Raw genomic sequence first — 21,219 nt, forward strand, 5'->3', positions numbered from 1 at the left:
ATGGTTAGTTCCTCAAGAGAATTGACCTCATCTCTCTCTTTCGCTGACACATATTTAAGGCTCTAAAACCTAACTAACTCACACTATTATTGCAACTACATTTTCCTGAGCATCTTTTTGTTGTAGATGCTGTGACAAGTCCTTTCCAAAGCAATGTGAACACAACACAACTCAGGTTGAGTAAGCAGTACATACTCTTAACTGAATGAACAAGAAACATCACTCATCCCCATTTGTCAGATGAAGAAACTGAGGCAATAGTAATATTTACAAATGTGATTGCAATGAACATGTCTGTCATTTCAATCACAGCTCTGAAAGAATAGGACCACAAATTATTATAATCCTCATTTTTGGGGAGAACTAGACAATCCAGAAAGAAAAGTGACTTTCCTAATGTCATGAAGTATGGTAGACAGAAAAATCCCAGCCCTCACTCCCAGGATATGTATATCCTGTGAATATGTTTCCTTACGGGGCAAAATGACTTTGCTGATGGATTAAGTTAAGATATAGAGATGAGGAGGTTATTCTGGATTATTTAGTTGGACCCAATATAATCACAAAGTTTCTTATAAGAGGGAGACAGGAGGCTAAGAATCAGAGGAAGATGTGAGAATCGCAGAGGTCAGATGGCTGAGAAGATGTTAGGTTGCTGACTTTGATGACAGAGGAAGGGGCCATACGCCAAGGACTGCAAGCAGCATCCAGAAGCTGGAAAAGGGAAGAAAATGGACTCTGCCGTTAAGTCACCAGAAGCAATATGATCTTGCCAACACTTTGGCTGTAGACGTCTCTAGAACTCTCAGAGAATATATTCGTGGTGTTTTAAGTCACTAAGTCTGTGGTAATTTGTTACAGCAGAAATATGAAACCAATACAGATTTTGTTACAGCAGCAATAGGAAACAAATACAGACGATAAGTAGAATTAAAGGGCTTGAATTTAGGCGTCATGACACGAAATCCCTTTCTGACTGAACTGACAAGACTTCCCCCTCCCTGATCATTACATCAGCCTCCCTTAAGATGAGGAGCAACTGTACCTGTGGGTCTGTGGGCCTGGCCTCTCCTTGAAGCCCAGCCAGCCCTCTGCCCCCTTCCTAGCCCATTCCTTCTTTTCTTCCCTCAAGCATCTGAAACCCAGCTGCATAATATCTCTCATCTGGGGGAAGCCATGGTTCTGTCTCTGTCCGCAGATTGGCTTTGCCCAGGGCAGAATGAATCACAGTCCTCGTGGGAGTTTGGTTTCGGGACCCCATAGAGCAGCGTGGTTAGGCTCTGACATCTGAATTCTGCCTACCTCCCCTTACTTTTAGTGTGCCTCTGTGTCATCTGTCACTAACCGGGTTGTTGGGAGGCTGAAATGACGCAACCCACATGTCATGCTTCACACAGTATCAGACAATGATAAGCACTCAGTGGAGGTTGGCCATAATAACACCCAACGCAAACTGAGCTCCTGGCTGGCAGAGCCAGACCCGAGGCTGGCTCCTAGAGCAGCAGTTTTCAGACTGGGGCATGCATCAGATCCACCTAGAGGGGGCGGGATCCCACTTCTGGTATTTCTGACTCAGTAGGTATAGGGTGGGACTTGAGAATCTGCATGGCTAACACCCTTGCAAGCAAATAGGGATGTTGCTGTGTCAGGGAACATACTTTGAGAACCACCGATGTAAAGCATAGAGGCAAGTGTTGTCCTTTCTATGCTATCCCCACCCCCACCCCTGTGCCCAGCATGATGCCTGGTGCATAACAGGCACGCAACAAATATCCATGGAATGGATACATTTTTTCCACTGTCTTCCTGAGGCTTTAAATGTCCAGCAGGCTGCTGGTCTCCATAAAAGAATTCCATTCTCTTTTTTATCGCCATCATATTTACTACAACTTGGCGCAGACAATCTCCTCTTCATAGACTCCCTGTTTTCCCCTTGAATACCCTCCATTTCCCAAGTGAGTGTCTCTCCCCTGGATCTCAACCTTTTCCATTAACTCCATGCACTGCCCAGCCTGTTCCAGGACATCAAACTTTAATTTAAACAGAAAATAATCAATAAGCTTAGCAAATTGCCCATGGCAACCTCTGCTGAGTGAATCAAAGGGTTTTATAGGTAATTTAAAGGGTGTCCTCACTCATCCCTCAAGGTAAAGCTTAGCACATTGACAAGAGCTCTTTTCCACTCTGGCCCAGGATGCTTTGGAAGAAAATAGAAGAGAAAGGACTTAGGGTTGGGGGTGTTTGGACCAGGAAGGAAGGGTCTGTCATTTAGGATTAAAAGCTTCTGATAAAAAGAGCACTGACATCTGATAATGAACCCAATGTGAGAAAGGGTTTGTTTTTGTTTTGTTATTGTTGTCGTTTTTCGTACAGGCCAGAGAAGCAGACTCTGGATAACTTCAGGAAATAAAGTACTGTCAGGCGAGGAGGTGTAATTGACAAAAAAGGCTAAATTGCTGGGTCTCAGAAATATTAGAAACCGGAGCCTGCTCTCGTGAAAGTGTTGTTTGGGGATGTGCCTGCGTTTTGCTCCAGGATTTATATTCTGAGAGAGCATCCAAGAAGCTGGACTGGGCCACAGGGCCCTCCCTTGGTTTGGGGGGATGAGGCACCATGATGGACAGTCCCACTAGGAAAGGAAGTGGAGAGGAGAACTAGTTCTCCAAACCAGTGCCAAGGTAGGGAATCTGAGGAAGGGAACTGGGAAAGCTGGGCTGGCAAAGACATGTTTCCACCACAGAACTTTGTGTTTTCTTATCTTAGTGGTTTTGACTTATCGTTTTCTCCAAACAAGAGTGGCCAGTCTAGTCATGTTGATGAGAATTTGGGGCCTGGGCAGGACTTGGAAGGGCCATCCAGTGCATGGCCTGGTTATCTACCCAAGCCAGAGAGCTGCCCCTCATTTTCTGAGAATGGCCCCAGACTCCTCTGAGAAGATCGTCCAACTTCTAAATGCTAACAAACAGGACAGTTCTCTCTTATAGGCTGATACCAAGTATTTGACAACCAGCACACTGTGGAAATGGGCTAATCCAAACCGTCGCAGCAGGAAGCACCCCGAAGACCAAACTGATCCATGCCAACTGACCATCAGTCCAGCGCCCCCTTACCCTAAGTGGGACATTGACAGCCTGTTCTCATCTCCACAATGGGTGCCCAGAACCGCTCCTCATTCCTTGGGAGAAGCACTGGGGTCTTCTTTCCTGAGTTTCAAAGACCCATGGCTTTGTCAGGGACTCCAGACTTCAATGTGGCAGCTGTAGACCGATGCTGCCTTCTTCTTCTTTTTTTTTTTTTAAGATTTTATTTATTTATTTATTTATTTATTTATTTGACAGAGAGAGAGAGGCAGAGAGAGGGATGGGGAAGCAGGCTCCTTGCTGAGCAGAGAGCCCGATGTGGGGCTCAATCCCAGGACCCTGAGATCATGACCAGAGCCGAGCCGAAAGCAGACACTTAACCGACTGAGCCACCCAGGTGCCCCCCGATGCTGCCTTCTTAACAGAGATGCACTCGGTGACACTCAGGCGGCTCCTTTCTCCTGTGGACTAAACTCTGGGGCATTCTGCCTGAGTTCAAAATACAGCTCTGCTACCTATGACCTCTGTGACCGTGATTTACCCTCTCTGAGCCTACCTGTTCATTTGCAATAAGGAGATGATAATAGATCCTGCCTTCAAAAGGTTGTAAGAATTACATGAATTAAAGCTTATAAGGTGCTTAGCATTATACCTTGTTCATAGTAGGCACTCAACAAATGCTGGCTGTTGTTATTACATTAACATTTATCTTTTTTTCAAGTATTCATATTTCTTTTTTTTTTTAATTTTGTTTATTTATTCAACAGAGAGACATATAGCAAGAAAGAGAACACAAGCAGGGGGAGTGGGAGAGGGAGAAGCAGGCTTCCTGCAGAGCAGGGAGCCCGATGCTGGGCTCGATCCCCCTGGGATCATGACTTGAGCCCAAGGCAGACACTTAACAACTGAGCCACTCAAGGGTCCCTTAACATTTATCTTCTGAAAACATCAAGGGCACAGTACCCTTGGAAACCATGTGTTCAGTCCCTTCCTTAGACAGAGGGACAGTGAGGCCTTGGGAGGGCAGTCATTTGCACAAGCCACACAGCCAGCTTGTGGAGTGCTGTGTGACCCAGCCTGTGGCAGTCGAATGGGTGACATCTGTGCATAGTGGTCTATGGGCCTCATGCATAGACCAAGAACATAGGTACTTCTAGAGCTGGCATTGAAGGCCTGGGAGATCCGAGCATAGAACCTGCCTTGCCATTGGCTATGAATTGCACCTAGCTGTCCCAGAACCTCCTTGCCACCCCTGGCAAGGGTGGGGGTAGGGGTGGGGGGTTAGCAGGGAAGGTTAAGTTGAGAGTGAAAGACTCCAAGAAGCAGAGTCAGAGAACCTGGCTTTTGTTTTTAACTTGGCTTTATGCTAGCTCCAACCTGCTGGGAGGAACTGGTATTTCTGACTGCCTTTATTCATCTCAGTATTTTTACAAAATCTATCATATCATTTAATCTCCACTCCACCCTATGAACTAATTATTATTATTAGTCCATTTGAGAAATGAGACAGAGGTTAAATGACTTGTACTTCATCCTTTAAAAAAAATTTATAATGGAAAGTTTCGAACATGCATAAAAGAAACCAAAATAGGATCACAAACCTCCATTTTCTATTCACAGCTTCAGCAATTACCCACGTATGGCCATTCTTGTTTTATCTACGTACCCCCACCCCAACATTGTTTCTCCTCCACTGTACAGCAAATTCTAGACATCATAACATCATAACATTTCATCCATAAATACATCACCAAATGATAAGGACTCTTTTTTTAAAGATAATCAGAGTACCATAATTCTTTTATAATATCAAGTAGCTGTTCCTCTTTTATGGTTCCCCCCCCTTTTTTTTTAAAGATTTTATTTATTTATTTGACAGACAGAGATCACAAGTAGGCAGAGAGACAGGCAGAGAGAGAGAGAAGAGGAAGTAGGCTCCCTGAGGAGCAGACAGCCCTATGTGGGGCTCGATCCCAGGGTCCTGAGCCGAAGGCAGAGGCTTTAACCCACTGAGCCACCCAGGCGCCCCCCCCCTTTTTTTTTTAAGAAAGAGAGGGAGAGCGCAGGGTGGAGAAGGAGAAAGAGAGAATCTTAAGCAGACTCCACACCCAGTGCAGAGCCCAACACAAGGGCTCGATCTCACAGCTCTGAGGTCATGACCTGAGCCAAAATCAAGAGTTGGACACCTGACTGAGCCACCCAGCTGTTCCTCTCTTTTATGATTTTTATAGAATATCTTAATTGTTTTCTTAGAAAAGCAGTCATCTCTTTTTTATTCAGCATCATAAACATTTTATCATGTCATTAAATATTCTTCTAAAATGTAATATTTAAGCACACATGATATTGATGAATCTGTTAATTTGCTGAGTCAATCATGTTTTCAGATTTATATTATTTCCAAAGTTTTACTATTAAAAAGTACTTCCAGTGAATATCTGTGGTAAACTCTAGGTGTCTCCAAGTATCCATACTCCCTTCCTTCTTTAGGATAGAACCCCAATTTATTTGGTGTGACAAAAGATAAGCTAGAAAAATTTCATTTCCCATCTTCTCTTGACATTAACTGAGGCTAAGTGAGATCTAAGTAGGCATTTCATCAGGTCTCTGGGAAGTCTGCTGGGAGGAAATTGACTCAGCTGGGAAGTATTCCATTTTTGTCCTCCTCGCCTTCCTCCTTCCTACTGCCTGGAACACAGGTAGACTTTTAGTGGTCCAGCGCCATCTTGAACCATTCAAATGGAAGACACTCTAAGGTGACAGATCAGGAAAAGGAAAAAAGCAGCCTGGATCTTTGATGACCCCCATGTCGGAGGTCTGCTTACTTCCAGACTTCCTTTGGTTGATAAAGTCATTGCTCTTTTATTTAAGCTGCTGTAAGAGCTTATTATTTAGTGGAACAAGAGAGTAGAATGATGAGAAGCCTTGAGGCTGGCACATGGCGGTCTTCTCCCAGAACAGCAAGAACATGGTGTGGCTGGAGCAGAGTTCTAGAGTGGAAAAGGGGTAGGTAAGAGGTTACAGAGGAGTCAGGCGGGCCATGGTGAAGACATCCATTCTAAGTGTCCTATGTGCCTCACAATGGCATGAACCTTCTAGAGTTTTTCTGAGTGAGTTACACAATAGTGTCACCATAGCGCCTGCCACATGGTAAACATTTATTATGTGGTTGTGACTGTTGTTGTGGTTATTAATGATAGGACGAGAACACCAAAAGAGAGTGCGACCAGGAGTCAGAAAAATAGGGCTCTGCTACTGGTTTTGGAAGTTACCAATCAAGACACTAGCTAAGTATCTTGTAAGACCAGGTAAATGACTGCCAAATTTACGGGAGCCTCAAAACCCCCTCCTCAAATGGCATATTGAGTAAGTCAAGCATACCCAATAGACATGAGCAGAATGATTGTGGCAGAGGGGGGAGTGGGAGCCCTGAGTACTGTTGCTACCTGTTGGGTCTTCATCTCTTCCTTACCATGGTGATCCCTTGGGGGGCTTTCACGGTGCTGCAGAACCACCACCAGACTGAGGTTGAATTTCATGAGTCACTCGGAAAACACAAATCAAAACCACAACAAGACAGAGCACGGAGGATTTTTAGGGCAATGAAGCTCCTCAGTATGGTACTACAATGGTGGAACACATATCATTGTACCTTCGTCAAAACCCAGAGAATATACAACATGAAGAGTGAGTGTTAATGGGAACTCTGGGCTGTGAGGGATAATGGCACATTGGGGTAGGGTTGTCAACTGTTAGAATGCAACAGTGCGGTGGAGGACATCAGAGCAGGGAAGGTTGTGCGTGTGTGGGGATAGGAGGTAGAGAGTGACACTCTGGACCTCCCCTTTAATTTTGCTGTGAACCGGAAATGCTTTTGAAAAATTAAAACATTTAAGTTTATTAATTTAAAGACTTTTTTTTTTTAACAAAGCACAATGAGATATCACTTCATACCCACAAGGGGGCTGTATTAAAAAAAAAAGAAAAAGACAAAACAAATGTTGGAAAATAACAAGGGTTAGCAAGGATGTGCTGAATGTGGTACACACATGCAGCAGAATAGTATTCATCAATAAAAAGAAGTCATGACACAGGCAAGAGCATGAATGAACCTCAAAAGCGTGATGCTAAGTCAAAGAAGCCTGACGCAAAGAAGCCTGACGCTGATCATCTTGCATGATCATTCACATGGAATATCCAGAACATGCAAATTCATAAAACAGAAAGCAGAAAGCAGTGGTTGCCAGGAGCTAGAGGAAGGGAGAGGGGGCTGGAGACTGACAGCTCAATGGGGCTAGGACTTCCTTTGGAGTGATGAAAATGTCTTAGTACTAGACGAAAGTGATAGTTACGTAACGTTGTGAATGTACTAAATGTCTCTGAATCGTACGCTGAAAATGGTTGATTTTATGTTATGCAAATTGTACCTCAGTTTTAAAAACACCAGAGTAGGAGCTCTCTAAATGCTTTCCAGTTCCAATGCTCTTGCTGTCCTGCCCCATGGCCATGTGTTATCTGTAATTTTGAGGTGGCTTGGTGCGTGCTAGGACCCAAGAAGAATGCCGATAGCCCTTTTACCATTATCCCTTGAGTCCTAAGGGGAGCTTTGAGGGAAAAAGGCACCAAGGAAGGGTAAGTTTCAGAGGGATTAAGTACAGAAAAGGCCAGAGCATGAAACACAAACAAAGTATGAGTATAACATAAACAGGAGTCGGGGGTGATAGGTACTATAATGGAAGGTCCCTGAATTTGCCAGATTATCTCTGGGAGTAATGGAGATAATTATGCAGTTGGAAGATTAAGTAGGGACCTATCCCTACTCAAAGCCAAAGGGTTGGGTTCTTCATGGCTTATAAAGGTTGAAAGAAAAGACCCTCCAGGGCTTCAAGGGGTCTGCAGAAGGACCGGAAAAGAATTTTAGACCTATGCTGTCCAAAATGGTAGTCACTAGATACATGTAGCTATTGAACACTTGAAATGTGGATGGTGTGAATTGAGATGTGCTGTAGTATAAAATACATACCGGACTTGGAAGTCTTCATATTTTAAAAAAAAAGAATGTAAATATCTCATTAATCATTTTCATATTAAGTCTATTTCAAAATGATCATATTTTAGATATATTGGATACCATATATATTATTAAAATTAATCTCATCTGCTTTTTTTTACATTATTATGTGGCTACTGGAAATTTTAAAATTATGTATATGGCATTATGTTTTGCTCGGATAGCTCAATGGACCATTGCGTTACTCTTCCAGGGCAAAAGCGGCGCTGTCCAGGGTCTCTTGGCAGAGATCACCCAGCCTCAAGCACCATCTGGGCATTCAAGCTCCCCGAGTAACTGCTGGGAAAATGTAGGCACGTCTTATCCCAATACAGCACAACAAACAGAACCCATTAAGCAAAGCAAATTTTGCTTGTGGCCTGGATACAGATAGAGGTGCAGCAAAAGCTTCTAGTCTTTTTAAGCAATTCCATTCACTCAAAAGGATGGTATGGCCATAAGCATAGTGTCGGCCACGAGGGAGGTCCCAGCATGCCTGTCCCCAGCATCTCAATATGTCTCTGAGTCCCAGAGGGTAGATGGACTAGCATTTTTGAAATCGGCCAGGAAAATTGTGAAATGTTTATTTGATGGCAGGGTAAAAATTGTACATTTTCTATCAAGATAGAAAATAAGAACAAAGATCCAAACAGCCAGTCCCTCACACCGCCATTTTAGTCACAGTCTGCCTGTGCTTTTGGCTGTGTTACAAAATGAAATAAATCCCTTTATAATCCCTCAGACTGGCTCCAAAAAATATTTTCACAAGCACCAGAGCAGACCCTTTGGGCATTTCTTCCCACAAATGCTCATCTCTGCTCAAACCTCTTCTCCACCCCCCCCACCCCCCCATCACATCCTTTTCCAATATGGCGAATGGAAATGATTCTAGTGCTGGTTATGTCAAATGGGGATGAGGGAGGGGGTGACTATAAGGAGGGGTCCAAACAGGAATCCCTCTCATAAGCTCAATATCCTCCCCAAACTCCATGATCCTTCCCAGGTCACTCACCTTTGTAGGTTTCTTCTTCCAACCAACACATCAAATTTCCCTTTTTCTGCCTGGCAACATCCCCCCCACACTGATGTTACCTAACACTTCACATAGTTCTTAGGGTCCTTGAGCAGCATGACCCTCCCCCTTAACCTTCACCCCCATACCTAGCTCAATGTAACTTCATGTAACACTCAATAAATATTTGTTGAATGACCCAATGAAGTTGAATCTGGTATTTGCCAACTCTGATAAAATAGGAGAAATCAATGTCAGCTTTTCTAGCTAGCTAGAGAAACAGGACAGCTATATAAAATGATCTGAAGGAAAAATTGCATCCAACACTTTGCTTCCAGGTCTCTGAAGGAGGCTGTTATAACAATGGACTATAAATACAGGGCGAACGCTGTATCTGTAAAGAAGCAATTCGAACAGTGGTCTGGAAGAGCCAAGAAAATCCAGCTTCTTCTCCCTGAGTATATACACAGGTGCGCTGTGTGGAATGAAATCCACTTAACTTGATTTTATGGACAGTGATTCATGCAAACTCAGTTCCAAACTGCTCAGCATGGCTCAGTTAAATAAATTACAGCAGGAGTAAGCCAGCCAGCAGTAAAGGCAAAAGACAGAAAATAAACTTGAGGTTGAGGACTGAAATTTTAGGAGTGCCTGCTGTGCCAGAATCATCTTTCTTCTGGGGGTTCTGAAAGGACCTCAGTGGTTTTCAAGGTCATGGCCCCGATTTGACTGATAGGGAAACTGAGGCCCATGGAAGACAGAGTACATGTCCAAAGTTATTTCAAGAGTGACTGGCAGAATCAGGACTCCTGTGTCCTAGGTCAGAACATTTCTTCATTTTCTCAGGCTCCTGAATGTCTTGTTCACTGTCCCAGTGCTAGGCACATCGAAGAGACTCGATAAACATTTGTGGAATCCATGAATGGCTGAATCTGCCAGGCTGGAGACAGCAAGTCAGCCTGAGGGTTAGAGATGGGAGAGAGATCGAAGACGACCTTTTAGAATAAATAACCCTGTGTTTAGGGATAGAAGGGGTCCTCCCTAGATGCTCAGTGTTCCAACTCCCATCTGGGGAGACATGACCACTCCCTTACTTTAGACTCTTCTCTGTTGTGTGTGACAGGCCTACCACAGGGCTCCTTCCCTCCCATTAGTGACATTCCCCGAGGACCCCAGTTCCTTCTTTCTGGACTAGGGCATCACTGCCCAGGAATGGAGATACATCAACAGGGTTGAGTTTGCCTGATTAACGCCTTAGCACCTACTGGCCCTGAGCTCACAACAGTAATATAGTGACATCCTTGGGGTGGTCCGTGAGATACCATTGCATCCTTATAGTAAATTACCCATGTCTTTTTTTTTTTTTTTCCTAAGCTAGCTTGAATTATCTTTCTTCCTTGTAACCAAAAGATTCTTACACAAAATAAAGGCTCTTAGTCACTGACACAGTGGATAGATCAATTTAAGGGATGGCAGTTTTCCAACATGGCTATAAATTCTTTGACAATTGTCCCATCAAGAAATGAAACCTACCCACCCTCCCCTTGAATCTGAGCAGACTTGCGACTGTCCCAACCAACCAACAGAGCATGAGAGATGGGAATGTACACATGAGTCCTGAGGATAAGCCACGAAAGGCCATGCAGCTTTTTTCTCATTCTTGGAGCACTGACCTACCACACAAAAGGCCTGACTGCCATGAAGCCACTGTACTGTGGACAGGCTGCATGTTGCTGTCAGTAGTCCCCAGCCCAGACACTAGCCATATGTGAAAGAAGAAGCTTCCAGATGGCTCCAGCCCCTGCCATTCAAGTCCTCCCAGTTGAATACCCAGGTATCCGGGAGCCAACCCACCACGCCATCTCTAAATTCCTGACCTGTGGAACATACCCACAGAAGAAAAAAAGTGGTGGTTGTATTATATCATTAAGTTTGGGATAGTTTGTAACACAACCTGTATAACTGAAACAGAAGTCTGTAAAGGACTAAGAGAAAGGCCAGGAGTATGGAACATTGTTCAGTTGGTGTTCAGAGGCAGCTCCACGAAATTCCAGTCATCAGTCTGAAGAGACACCAGGCTGGTAGCCTTGGGGCAGGGATGGGGTTTGGCAAAGGTGATTTGTTACAGAGAAACATCATCCTCTTTGGTCTATACCCAGGCATCTCTGGGAGGAGGCCCTCTTGGTAAGATGAGGAAGCTGACACAGGGAACAACCAGACTGCTCTTTGAATGTGCATAAGTGGTTCCAGCTTGCTTTCTAAGCCACAGTCCTCAGGACCATGAGCATCAGAAGGGAGGGGAGGAATTGTAGTTCTTCAAATTCCCCCCTCCCTGGAACCTGAACTCTTTGGGTTGCAAGGGATGGAAACCCAACTCAACTAGTACAACCAATGTATGAATAATATGACATGTAACTTGTCATCAAAATGCAACTTTAAATTGTACTCAGCAGAGGTTGATGGCATCACTCTATCCCTAAGTGGTCCAGCAGTTCAAGGCTGCCGTTGGAATGAAGTTGGATACTGTCTTGACCATCTTCTTATATATACTCCCAGAGCATGGTTCTCTACATGTTTCAGTGAATAGACACTTTTCTTAGGTGACAGCTTGATATTTTGCTGTGCTGAGGACAAGTTATACTGGAGTCTCTCCATCTTCATGACCATATAGTTAATATTCTGTCCATTAGATACAATCATGATAGTATGTATTATCTATCATCACTATCATGCTGTACAACAAATAACCACAAAACTTCAGTGACCTATAGCAATCAACATTCTGCTCACAAGCCTCTGGGTCAGGTGGGTGGTTTCACTGGGCTTAGAGGGATCATTCCCACATCTACACTCAACAGTAGGTTGGCTTAGGAGGCTTGGCTGATCTTGGCTGGGCTGCACTCCCTCACATCTGGAGCTTTGCCCAGACTTTGTTTCCCACATCTCATTCCCCATCAAGCTGGCACAGGCTTGTTCCCATGGTGACAAAGGAGCGAGAGGTAGAGCAAAAGTAAGCAATGTCTCTTGAGGCCTACGCTTGAGACAAGCACACCATCACTTCTACCCCATTCTATGGGCCAAGGCAAGTCACAAGATCAGCTCGTGCCTGAGGGGTGGAGAAATAGCTTCACTTCTCAGCAGGGGGAGATGCAAAAGTAAACTGCAAAAGGCATGCATTAGGAAGAATTAGAGCCATCTCTGAAATCGATTTACTGTATGACATAATTTTACTTTTTTAAAAGATTTTATTTATTTATTTGACAGGCAGAGATCACAAGTAGGCAGAGAGGCAGAGAGAGAGGAAGAAGCAGGCTCCCTGCTAAGCAGAGAGCCCAATGTGGGGCTCGATCCCAGGACCCTGGGATCATGACCTGAGCTGAAGGCAGAGGCTTAACCCATTGGGCCACCCAGGTGCCCCATGACATAATTTTATTTGTAAAATTTAGCAACATGCTAACATAAGACAAGTTTGCAGAACACTGGAATGCCAAAGCACACGGGTTGAGAATTAGTGCCATAATGATTGAGAACTAGGAGTGTAGAGTCAGAGAGCTGGATTCCAATTACTACACTACCATTTACTAAATGGGCTTGGGCAATATTCTTAGCTTTTCTAAGCCTTGGAACCCCCACCAAAAGAATGGGCACAATAATAGCCATCCAGATCATAAGGTTACAAAAATTAAGTGGGAACATCCACTATGAAATGCTTAACACAGAGTTTGCCATAAAATACATGTTTGGTAAGTAATAATAATAATTACTAATTTCACCATAAGGAGCCAAAGGAGGAGGTAGACTTCACAGATGTACCCTGACACCATTGTCGCTATCACTCCATTCAGCTCACCCTCAGGAAAGCCACTGGGTCCTGTTCAAGGTGGTGGGCAGATTCATGGAAGGGAAAAAAAAAATATGAAGCATCAGTGCTCATACTCATTCATTCATTCACTCATTATATATCCCTATGTGCTCTCCAATTTGCCTTCAAAATACTGTAGTTTTAAAGTGTGCTGGTGTTAGCAAATAATTCAAGATGTGTCCAGAGATTTAGTCCCAAGGATTTTTAGTGCATTATTGCTGATAAGAGCAAAAACCAGAAAACACGGGAGACTGACCAAATGACTTATACCTTTATATAGCGAACTGCAATGCAGCCATTAAAAAGTACCGTGTAAGATACCTAATGACAGAGGCAGATGGGAGGAGGTATTGCTTAGAGAAGCACTAATGGTGTGTGGGGTGATCAGCTGTTTCTGGTTCCCCCACATCACTAGAGCAATTGCAGGTCCACTGTGGGGATCTGATCATTCTTTTTGGATCCTTGCTGATTCAGGAGCTGGAAATCTGGGCAGCCTCTTCTTCCGTGAAAATATCATTTTCCAGATTTCAATCATAGAGTGCTTCAGTCTCCATCTTATCCTAATCTAATCACGAATAAACATAGGACAAAGTGCTCAACTTCATCGATTGTCAAGAACAAGCAAATCAAAATCATCCTGAGAAACCACTACTCATTTAGCCCTGGCTACAATAAAAAATACTGACATTTCCAAGTGGTGCCGAGGAAGGGGTGTGGTGGCAGCCTACATACATAGTCGCTTTGAAATCTGTTTGGCTGCCGCTATAAAAATCAAATGTGCACACCCACTCTGTAACCCGGCCGTTACTCCCAACTGACCCTCAACAGAAATGTGTGGCCATATACACTAAAAGACACACACAGGAACGGCAGCATTTCCCATCATAGCATTACGGACAACCCAAATGTCCATTTATGGTAAAATTGACTGCTTGTCCTATACTCATTCCTACAGAGTCATGAAAATGAATAAGGTACAAGCAACAAAGTCAAGCAGAACAAAAGGACCCAAATATAAAAATATAGCCCTGTGGCCGTGCTGCTGTATGCATGTAAAAGTATTTCCATTTATATAAAGTTTAAACGCCGAAAACGGTAGTCTTAGAAGTCAGGCTAGTGGTCAACTTTGGGAAGGATGAAAGGAGCCGTGGTTGGAGAAGAGCACGAGAGGGGTGTCCCAGGGGCTGGTAATAATCTATTCCTGATCAGGTTGCTAGTCCCATGCTATGTACTTGATGGTAACGTAGTGAGCAGTACACAATAATTTGTGTACTTTCTTCGTATGTAATATACTTTTGCAATGGACATTTTTTAAATAAAATAAATTTAGGGGGTACCTGGGTGGCTCAGTTTGTTGAATGGCCAGCTCGATTTCGGCTTGGGTCAGGATCTCAGGGTCCTGGGATCGAGCCCCACGTCGGACTCCATGATCAGCGGGGAGTCTGCCTGTGGATTCTCTCTCTCCCTCTCCCCCTCATCCAGCCTGCTCTCTCTCTCTCAAATAAGTAAATAACTAAATCTTTTTTTAAAAAATCAAATCAAATCATTTTAACATGCCTTCTACAATAAGGCATGGCTTTAGAGCACTTTCTAGGAGTTACTGTCTATCGAACTGAGATTGGCTGTCTTTGGGATTCCCCAGGGAACAGGAGTGTGTCCCTCTGAGAGTGGCCCGAATCCCCAGGACACTAGGAGTGATGCATAAACAACAGGCAGAGTCTGGCCCCTGATGGAAGAGCCCAATCCTGCAGCGAACTCAGCCTAACAGAAAGCCCAGCCAGGGAATTTCTTTGAGGAGCGAGAAAGATGGGAGACCCACCCAGTGAGTACAGGAGCCCCTCCCTCTGCCTGCCTCGGAGATAGTCAAGCTTTTAGCCTGAACAAAGCCCTTCCCAACCCCACTGAAAGGAGCTGTTTGTTTCCAAAGGCCTGGTGGAACAACTAACTGTAAGCCAGGGAGAGGAAGTTGCACAATGGATGTTGAAATGTAGGCTTGTTGAAAAGTTGTCACTCGAGTAATGAATGCCCTATTTCCTGTTTTTTTGCCGAAAGTTAAACGCTGGGCATAATTAGCCAGTAAAAAAGCAAGCTTGGCAGCAGAACAAAAATAGCACATTTTGGGAGCCCAGGCCAATTAAAATTGTTTATGCAGCCATTTAGCAATATATTTCTCCAAACTATTATGACCGGGAAATATGCAGCAGGAGACCGTAAGGCAAAGCTCCTCCAAAGAAAAATGGCCCACACATTGATCCTTTAAGCAGCCTGCTGTTCTCGGGGGATTTTATAATAAGAATGAACACTTCCATCCTCCTGAACTCCCTGGGCCTCCTCGGGATCTTGAGAACAGCATCACTCACCCTCTGTAGCAGGCAGCTGCTGGCGAGGTTCTGAAACCTGCTAAGGTTAAGATTAGCCAAGCTCCCCCACGTGTTAGGGACGCCAGCGACTACACACTCGGCTGCCTGCTGCCGTCCTTTAAATCATCCGGGCTGATGCCGTCATCCCACTGAGCGGACGATACGTTTTTGTTCAGAACTGGACAGCCTGGCTGGTGTCAGGATGCCTTGCTAGAACTCGGCGAAACTGCCCTGGGGCAAAGTTTGTCAGGATGCCCGCTCCTCCCCTCTGTGTTCTCTTTCCAGCACTTTCTGTCTGAGTCTCTGACGATCTTCCACATCAAGCACGCAGGACCCATTTTCCTTTCTCTCCAGCCTTCGTGTCAAAACCCACATTTTAGATCCTTCACTTTCACGAAGGTGTGATGGACTGATAACAGCTTCAGAAGCCATCGCAGCTTCTCGCTGAGAGAGGATGCTTTGATTATGAAATTTCAGGCCCTGAGTTAAGGAAGGGGGCGAACCCTTGGGGGGGTGGGGGTGGGCGGAGGCAGGCAGGGAACCTTCCCAACATCCCCAAAATTTTGCCCTGGGAAAATAGGCTATTTTACTCAGCTTGCCAGGTTAACCCACTTGGCCGAATGCCTCTGTTGGCTGACAGGAAAGAGATCTTTGGAGACCTTCCCTTGGCTGTAGATATTGTCCCAGATGCCTCCGCACAGTTAGTCTTAGCCCGACCACCTCCCCCGCCGGGTTCTCGATCTCCCCAGCCCTGAGGCATCTCGAGGGGAGCGCACCTCACCTGGCAGCCTCACTGCGGAAAGCCTTTCGCTGCCCCTGGGTTGGACAGTGACTACCTGAGCAGCAGAAGAGCCTTCGCTTGTCTTCCTGCTCATGTTCTGTTCACCTCACATTTATTCATTCGTAGCTAGGATTTATAAGACATAAACATGGATCCAAAATGATCATTTAGCTTAATATTAAGAGTTCTCCGTGCCTGAGTCCCAGCTTTCCCGTCTCACCCTTTCTCTGATTACTTATTTTCCCGAGTTTGCCAGGCCCGCCTTTCTTCCAAAGCCCACACTGTCCTCTCCTACGTCTTTGCTTTGTTCAGACTCTGTGCCCTGCCTGAGCTCCTTTTTCACCTGGTACCCAAATCTCTCCCATCATGCGAGACGAACCTCAACCTCCCTTCTTGTCCTCAGAGCCATCTCTGACCACTTCTGGCCACAACGGTCCACTACATGTCTGAACTGCCACAGCATTTATTCCCTCGGCCTGCGCATGGCCTTCAATCAAAAACTCCCTTTGAGGGACGCCTGGGTGGCTCAGTGGGTTAAGCCGCTGCCTTCGGCTCAGGTCATGATCTCGGGGTCCTGGGATCGAGCCCCGCATCGGACTCTCTGCTCAGCAGGGAGCCTGCTTCCCTCTATCTCCCTCTCTGCCTGCCTCTCCATCTGCTTGTGATCTCTCTGTCAAAATAAATAAATAAAAATCTAAAAAAAAAAAAAAAAAACCTCCCTTTGACATGGCCCGTGTTTTCTCGACCATTTTCTCTTCCGGTAGAATGTGTAGCCTTGCGTTGGCCTCCTCCCTCCAGCTTATGGGCACTGGAGTCAGGAGGGGATCTCTGGTCAGCAGTTTCCGGGTCAGAACGAAATGAACTTCCTGGCAATGGACCTGCCCCTGGGTCCCCACAGGAATTTCCTATCGACACCCCCGCCCTCTGCCTTCTGTTTCCTCTCCTCCAGGCCTCACTTCGGAATCAGGACTTTCCCTGGGAGTCCTTCTATTCTTTCTCTCATCCATCCAATAAGCATTACAAGGCTTCAGATAAGAACCTTTGATGAGATCAGCTCCTGGAGACTATTCTGGTTCTACGAAGACATTCAGGTTCTGTGGCTGTAACTCTTTGTGGTTAGCCAACCAGTGACCTTGAAGGGTCATCAGCCCATTGTCCCTCCCTCCTTTCATTCAATATTTTCTACTTCATACTGTGTGCCATGCCCTATACTGGGCCCCTAGGGCCAGCCCCTGCTGGCCTTTTTCAAGGAGCTGGCAATCTAGAAGGGGATCCAGGCAAGTTGACAAGCCCTGACAGTACACAGTCTGAATGATGGCAGAGGTTTAAGGTAGCCCATATGGATGAAATTCCGTTCTGTTGAACAATATCTGTTGAGTAGCAGGATCCACAAAACTGTTTGTTCTGTAGACCTTTCCAGAAGCTGTAATTCCTTTATAGTGCACCCAGGTCTTCAAAAATCTCCTATTTTTTTTCCCCATTGCCTGTTAAACTTAGCAACAATCCTTTAAAAAGAGTTGGTCACAGCACTTAACAGGATTCTTCATGTATTGCAAGATAATAATTAGGTCATGCTTCTAGCATTGTACCAGGAGCTTTAACTTTGCCTAGAGTTTAAAATGATGCTGGAAAGTAATAATTCAGGCGCTAATGGTCCTAGCTATCACTGACTGAACATGTGTCCGGCGCCAGGTGCTTTTCACTGGCCTCGTGGAGAGATCTGAAGGCCAGACGGAGCTTTCTACCATTCCCAAGCCATGAGCATATCCTCTGGGCCTACGTCCCTCAGATGTCTGTTCCCCTGGTGAATTTCCCTTACCCTCTGCTGGTGTCATTCCTCTCTTTCGGGAGGGACAGACCAGGCAGTTGCCCTATTCTCCTTCGGCCAAAGCCTCATGCCTTCGTCTTGACTCCACTGACATTCTCTCCCTTAAACTTGAACTTTTGGATGCGTCCCTGGTGCTCATGTTGCCTCACCGCTGAGTCCTTCAGTTTAACTTCCCACAAGGTCCTACTCCGCTTACACGTACACCGCTGATTACCGCGGCTTGCAACCCATGATCCACAACGCAAACCGTCGTTCACTGCGACCTGGTACCGTCTTCCCATTCCTTTGTTCCAAAGCCAACAAGCTGATGCTGTCTGGAACTTGCCAGTTCTGCTCAGCACTCCGCGGAAGGAGGAGAGGCTCAGATGCCAGGGCCGTGGACCGTGGGACGTTAGAGAAAGGAACTGTCTGACAAACAGCAAATGTGCCAAATGAATGCTTTCAGAGAAACGAGGGTTGCCTGGTATTGATTGCAGGCCCGCTAATGGTTCAGACTGTGAGGCTGGGCGTGACAGCTCAGCCTTGCTCAGTGCGGTAATATACCGCCAAGTCAGGCCTATTTTCCGGTGTCAGCAGGGAAATGGGAGACTATTAAGGACGCACCTTATCAGGAACTGAGCTCAGTGTCACTGGGGAGACGGTGGCAATTAGCAAGATGGAAGCCATGAAGCAGCGCCAGCTCCGGGCCAGGTGCAGAAGAAATTAGTAGGAAACCTCTTAACTGACGGGTCAGCGTTGGCCCCTACAGGGAGAGGGCCCTGAGCGAATGCTGATATTCCCTTTTCTCTGGCTGGAAAGATCTCCACTCCTAGTGGCCTTCAGGTCTGCTCTCTGCACACACATTTGCTGGGGGAGCACCTATCTATCTAGTCTCCCTGCCCCAATTACAAAAGCAATAACGACCCCTCTCATTTGAATGACGCTCTCACATTTAGTGTATTAGGCAGGCCGGAGAATCAAAGGTCCAAGATTTGGAGACTGGAGTGTCTGGGACAAATGGGCGAATAAGCAAGCCACTATCTTTCCCTCTCGGGCTCTCAGGCTGGAGGGAGCCATGAGTGAGCCTGTGAGGGGCTCTCTTTTGAAGAAATTACTAGACAGGTATCATCGCTCTTCTGCTCTCACATTCTAAATACACACAAGGTCAAGGAAACGGATATGACCTGTAAGCAAGGAGACCCATTTCCTGCTCTACTTGAGTTTGCTGTGTTGCCTCAGAAAAATCCACTTGCCTCTCTGAGCTCTGGTTTTCTCAACTACAAAATGAGGCCATTACTAGATGATCTCTGAGTTATTCCAGGTCCTCCAAGAAGCAAATGCCAAGAACGATTGAACATGCTAGGTAGGATGTTATGAGGAAAAACACCTGTGAGAGAAAATGTGGAGGAAGCGGAGAAGGGCTGAGGGAGTCCTCTGACCAGGATGCTAGTCTGACTCTGAGTCAAGAGGCGGGAGGAGGACGCTTTCATGGAAACATCTCAGACCAGCCCTAAATCTGAGGAACCTTTGGCGAGGCCATCGGGGAGTCGTCAGGCCAAGATGGCCGTCAGAGGAGTCCAGTGTCTCCCTGGGACAGGTCTGACTTAGCACCTGTGCTGTTCTCTGTCCGCTGGGAGCAGCCAGTGGGAAGTGTGGCCTCGGAGTAAAGCCAGGGATGGATTTCAGAGCCAGTACTGTAGCCTCCTGCGTTGGGAAGTCTACAAGATGCATTCTGTTTTTTTTTTTTTTTAAAGATTTTATTTATTTATTTATTTGATAGAGAGAGATCACAAGCAGGCAGAGAGGCAGGCAGAGAGAGAGAGAGAGGAGGAAGCAGGCTCCTTGCTGAGCAGAGAGTCCGATGCGGGGCTCGATCCCAGGACCCTGAGATCATGACCTGAGCCGAAGACAGCAGCTTAACCCACTGAGCCACCCAGGCGTCCCTACAAGATGCATTCTTTTGGCCACAGGAAAGCACCCCATATGCCCTGCTGCCTGGTGTTCTCAGAACCCTAGAGACAGGCCAGCAGACCCGGACCCATGTCACCCTGAGGGGGTCTGGCTGGGCAGTGTGACTAGCAGCTGCTCTTGGCCGCTCCCCGAGGGCAAAGTTGCCAGGATGTTTGTGTCCACGTGACACGTTGGATCAAATGCTTCCTGTCTCTCCTATTTTTGGCCTTGCTTTGGTCTTCAGAGAAGGGAAGTGGGGGCTCCAGTTTCCCCGCTGTCATCTTTGTTTGAAGTGAAGCCAGACAATAGAGGCCCTACCCTGATTACGTCTGTCCTGCCCTTCCTGGATGGCCCCCAGCCTAGACCCATGGTGCACGCGGCCACCCGGCCACACGTGGGAAGCTGAATGCCTTTGAGTTCTGGACAGGTCTGGGCTCAGAAAAACCTAGACTTGAGTTTCTGTTCCCGGTCTTCCTGGCTGCGTAACCCAGAACAAATGACCACCTCCATGAGCCCTGACACTCTCTTCCATAAAAGGAGGGAAATCCTACCTCCATCTTAGGGTCATCGTGAGAATTCAGTAAGATAAGGCACATAGTCTTTAGCCCAGCGTGACACCTAGTATGTACTCAGTAAATGACACATATTTGTGGCTTTCCCTCCCAAACACCTGCTCTCCATATCATCACAATTGCCCTCAATATGATCCTCTGGTGAGAGAACCTAAGTTCTCGTAAATTTCTCCTGTGCCCAAGAAGCATTCAGACAAGGGCAAGAACACTTAGAAAGCCACACTGAGATTAGCGGCTAGTTTGTGGGGCTGGCTCGGGAAGGTCGTCCCAGTCGGGGCTGTCTCATTCATTCTGTGACTTCTACAGGACTTCTCTCTGGTGTCCACACACCTGGCTTTGCAAGTTCATGGGCAATGTCTTAGGCCCAGTTCCCTGGGATGTGCAGAGATGGTGGTTCCAGTCGCTGAAAGAACTGGAAAGAAGAGTTCAGGTTGGGGTGATGACAGACAGAACAGGAGGAAGAGGTGGGCTAGCAAGGCTGGGTGATGAAGGGCCTTGTAAACCCTATTAAAGAATCAGACGTGATCCTGAGGGCAATGGCCGGTGTCCTTGATGGGTTTCAAGTAGGAGGGCCTTGTAATCAGATTTGTCTGATGGCTTCAGAACAATTTACCCACGTTAGCCCCCTTCCCTAGGGAAAACCTGTGCCCTGGAGAGGAAAATATGAAGAGAAAGGATTGGAATTGCACCCACCCCTTGAAAGCACTGCCCGCTCCAACTTTCCCTGACCTGTCCTCCGTCTGAC

General features: G+C 46.0%; 1 long non-coding RNA gene across 1 annotated transcript in view; it reads right to left on the minus strand.

Moving 5' to 3' along the window:
- Positions 1 to 5,063: 5,063 nt before the first annotated feature.
- The window catches only part of LOC309873396, a 33,347-nt gene continuing 17,191 nt past the window's right edge, over positions 5,064 to 21,219 (minus strand). The window contains exon 3 of the long non-coding RNA XR_014316339.1: positions 5,064 to 6,070. This is a non-coding gene — a long non-coding RNA (uncharacterized lncRNA). The remainder of the gene's footprint in view (positions 6,071 to 21,219) is intronic.

This window comes from Mustela nivalis (genome assembly GCF_964662115.1).
Source record: "Mustela nivalis genome assembly, chromosome: 9".
In the NCBI taxonomy this organism is placed as follows: Eukaryota; Metazoa; Chordata; class Mammalia; order Carnivora; family Mustelidae; genus Mustela; species Mustela nivalis.